The 4,673-nt window shown below is 40.5% G+C and overlaps 1 protein-coding gene across 3 annotated transcripts in view; it reads right to left on the reverse strand.

The window, feature by feature from the left end:
• LOC135554041 (signal transducer and activator of transcription 5B-like) overlaps positions 1-961 on the reverse strand; it is a 143,953-nt gene extending 142,992 nt beyond the window's left edge. For all 3 annotated transcript variants that reach the window (XM_064986048.1, XM_064986049.1, XM_064986050.1), the window contains exon 1: positions 816-961. The gene's annotated coding sequence lies outside the window, so the exon portion shown is untranslated. The remainder of the gene's footprint in view (positions 1-815) is intronic.
• Positions 962-4,673: the final 3,712 nt, after the last annotated feature.

Below are 4,673 nucleotides of genomic sequence, written 5' to 3' on the forward strand. Positions count from 1 at the left end.
ACTTGGACAAAATAAAAAAACATCTCCGAAAAATATTCTGCCAAATAATCCACTGTAAAGTGTTGGTGACATCTCCACAAACACTTTACAGTGGATTACTACTCAGTTTCTTTGTTGCACTGATCATGTATTTATCTAGTTCTTATCCAAATTCGAAAGTTACCTAACTAACACAGATGTGCAATAGAAGTTGAACTTTCACCTGTTAGGCTACAACACAAATTCTTGAGAGGAGTTCCACGCGCACATTCATTATACCATGATATGCGCCTCGCGCTGGCTAACGGTTTGATAGAATAAACTCACATTCCAATTTGCGTTTGACCTTGGCTACAAGCTATTTCAATGATCCGCAATAACATGTGTTATAGCCTACATGCAAATTGTGTTAATAATTTAGCCTTCAAGACGTTCTGTTAAAAACATTGTGTAATGTTGAAGAAAATAAATGATCTAGCGTATTCGAGTTCTCGCTTGACTCCCAGGAGGGGGTTGGACTCAGCCTGTTGATTCAAAATATATATATATATATAGGAGACAGGGTCAACAAACACCAATAACAAAGTAAATAGTATATTAACAATATACTCAATCAATATTGTAAAGTGGAAAAATATATATTTGTAGGTTCACATGTGGTATTGTCGGTGACATTATAACCACGTTCGGCTAACGTAACAGATGGCAGAGCCGCACAACTCTAACCATAGTTTGTTTACAAAGCGCTGTCAGAACATTCTTTCGCAATAGACACCGTCTGCACGAAATATGCTTGTCCAAAATCTTCTCGAAGCTGACATAGTTAACAAACCTACCTTGACCGGACGATCAATTGAGTTGTCTTTTTTGCATAAAAGTAAGGGAAAGCTCCGCAACGTACGTACGACCCAGAAAATGAACCTCTCCTGTCTCTTTCTAACTGTTCGCTACGCAGTTTTTTTCGTTCTCTCTCTCTCGTGTCTTTCGCTTGCCCCCCCCCCCCCCCCCCCCCTCTAGGATCGGTGCTATTTGGGATCCCTGGGACGTCCATATCCTAAACCCTAACCTTAACACATACTACCTACCCTTACCCTAACAGGGGGGTAGTACGACTTCCCAAGGATCCCAGATAGCAGGGACCGTCTATGTTCTCTCCCTCTCTAACCGCCCACTTCCGGCGTTTTCTGTTTGACAGACGAATATTGTCATGAAAACATGAACATGTGCAATATATTGTCCCGACTTCAGTAAGTTAATATACCAGCATAATATAGCCTAACCTTACAAATGTAAGGCAATTAAATTATTAAATTATCTAATTCTGTATTGATGATGAAATAACAACAATAATAATAAATAGATGAAGGAGAAATAGTTTATTATTATTATTTTCCTACATATTATCATGTTATAATCATCATTAGAAGTAGTCTTGTAGTAACTGAAGTAGCCTTTGTAAGAGTAATGTGATTTATTTCTAAATAACACAAGAGTACATATGTGTAGTCAGTACATAGCCTATTGACGAACCACATTGAATCACATAACAGGTGTTAAACAAGAATCGGCCAACATTTGCACATTTCCTTCAATGTGTCGCAATGGGAAGAAAGTGGAGAAAACCAATGGGAAGTTGAAGAGATGGAGAAGCCCAGCTCCAGGAAGCAGCAAGGCCAAGAGTGAGAAACCTTTCTCAGATTTGTAGGCCTTTGTACCCTCTTTGTTCTGCTATGCACTCATATAGCCACTGACAGACAGACAGACCTTCAACACACAGCTAAGGGTCTGTCAGGTCAGATGGAAAATAGCATCCATTTTATAAGTATTTTGATTGTGAACAAAATAGGCAGTGGCTTTTGTCTCATTTGACTAAAAGCAGAGCACTTTCTAGTCAAATGCAAGGTGGAGTGAATGAATGATTGAATGAAAGTGATTCATATTTTGCTATGTCCTTGCAGGCAGCAGATTTAAGCACAGCATCCTTCTCCCTTCACATGAATATAATGTTTTGGCTGCAGACCGCACCAGAGCCTGAGAGGTGTTAGCAGAGAGAGGCTGTGTGTCACTTCCCAGAGGGAGTCTTTTTCTCAGCCCTTTCCAACTGTAAATAAGTTTAACTGGTCAAATCTGTGTTACACGCAATTCACACAGATTTACACCGATCCACACACCAACTGCATAAAAAATAATCCTGTATGGTAGATTACAAAAACCTTTCGATTGACTGTAAAACATCCCGTTGTTATTCGTCCTCAAAGTGATCATGTATGGATATGATCCTCATGGAAACTCAAACTTTAAAATGCTGCGCATTGTAATATTGGCATATTCTCTAGCTGGAGGCGCATAGTGACATCTGGTGGTAGAGGAATAGACAGGGTTAAAGTGGATATGTTTTGGATATCATTTAGGATTCCATATTTTTCATAACAGAGTAATAGTTGGCCCTAAAACTTCATACAACGAGTGCTGGCAGTGACGTCATCTTGCAGAACAACTAAAGCTGGGGGGAAAAACGATTTAAAGAAAATGTTTGAGCGCACTGATGCACGTGTGCTTTTCTAATAGAGATAGAGAGAGAGAGAGAGTGAGAAAGAGGTGAAACTGAGTTAATTGGGAGAGAGCCAGCAGCAGCTGTCTACCAGCTTTACAAACAGACTGAACAAAACAACCTCAGAATGGTTCCCACCAAGGGAGATGCATAGTCAGACTGACAGGGAGTAGAAGAGAAACAGATCCGCGTATGCCTCAGGCCCTGGTAACCTTTACACACAAAAGCAGGTTTTTGGTAGTTATGTGCGTGTATGTTTGTACATAGCTAAGTATATGGCTGGAGACAAAAAACAATCAGAAAATATGAATCTCATTGAATAACCTCCATTACCGATAGAAAGGCCTACATGCACCCAATCCCAGCAGTGTTGGTCCATAGAGACTGAACAGTAAATGACATGTTAACTTGTGTGATTGATACTGCATGAACATATACAACGATTCAGATGCTAATGACTCATTTATGAAGCAGAATTTGGTCCACAGTCCATTTTCCTCCTCTGTAGGTGTCATTTGGGACACTGCTAGGCATTGTAAACATGAGTTTTCAGACTTACTGACCGTCACTTGGCCAAAGGCAGCAGCTGGAAGTGGAAGTGTTATGGGAATTGCCAACCAACATTTCTCAAGACAAATAAGGCAAAAGTATGAACACATTTTTATTATTTCTAACTTCCGTTTCACATACAAAAAAAAACGTTAAGGAAACAACAGAAAACACACTCCACTAGGCCCTCTGTACACACACACACACACGCGCACACAACCCCAGCCATACATCAGGCCATTTCACAGCACACCGTTAAAATGGATTCGGTTCTCCAAACGGATTGGCTGCTGGCCAGGCAGGCTGGAGGGGTGACATCTTGCTTTCAGAAACTGCTGAGTCAGCAGCTGCTGATGTTAATTAAAAGGCAACGCTCTGTCTCCCTCTCCACGCGTAGCAGGATAGGGGGAAGGCTAGTTCCTATCAGAGACAAATAAGAGAGATATCGACAGACAGAAATAAAGTATGTGAGGAGACTATAATGATACGAAAAATACTATATTTCACAAATGCCATTTCAGACCAGTTTACATCAAGGAGTGACTCAAAGGGACAACTATAGACAATGTAACGTTAAATAAGTGAAACAACGGTGGAAACCCCCAGACCAGACCTGTGTGCATATAGTATGCTACTACGCCGTGAATGTGAGATACCGTCGCAGATGGGTTTCCTCGGGGTAGTGAAGCAGCAAGCACATGTTCAACGTGCGGTTATATTACGGGATTTCCAGTCTCACCACGTACAGAAAGAAGATCACTCGGTATCGTTTTGAAAGAGTCAAAACTCCAGAAGAATTGACAAATAACATTCCAAAGCATTTACATTTTATGCAGAATTTCTATCCCGTAGACAAAGTCAGTCATTTTGGTGTGCGTTTTTTTCTGAGATGTTGCTAGTCTCACAGCTATAGATTAAAGCCCAGGGTAAAGGCACTGGTAAATTAAGGCAGAGCGGCAGACATCCCTGATGAATTGCCTATTGATCCAACATACTATCACTCATACAAGTGTTTTCTGATCAGCTCGGGCGTTCGCATGCTTCAGTTCAGTTCGGCTGACACCGAACCGAACGAGTGCACTCGCATGCTCCCTTAATAAAATACATTCGCGTGAGAATTCATCTAAGGTAATTCAACAAATGCCATTAATGTTAACGTTTTTAATGTCGAGATCTTAGTATCGACATTTTACATTATCTGCATATTTCCGTTAGGGAACGCCTACTTTTAAGTGCGCGTGTGCAGAACTCAATCTTTGCACGCTTCCTAAATAATGCGACTTTTTAAAACGTTTGCAAAAGGTAAAAAAAAGTCTACAAACCATAGTCCACTCAAAACATATTATAGTTTTAGTAACATTAAACTGAATTGAGATCAAATGTTTAGTCGATGAGAAAATGTGCAGAATTTCACTCAAAATCCATCTCCTCCACTGCCCGCCAGTGGGCTTCGTCTCACTACCATATTCGACACATGTTCGACATATGGAAAGATGCATTTAAGCTATGCAACTGGCTCACCGGTTAAAATAAAAAAAGACCTCAAACATGGAAAATCGCATAAAAAGATAGGCAAACACGAGTCCATGAGAGA

The sequence above is a fragment of the Oncorhynchus masou genome, chromosome 14 (assembly GCF_036934945.1).
Source record: "Oncorhynchus masou masou isolate Uvic2021 chromosome 14, UVic_Omas_1.1, whole genome shotgun sequence".
Classification (NCBI taxonomy): domain Eukaryota; kingdom Metazoa; phylum Chordata; class Actinopteri; order Salmoniformes; family Salmonidae; genus Oncorhynchus; species Oncorhynchus masou.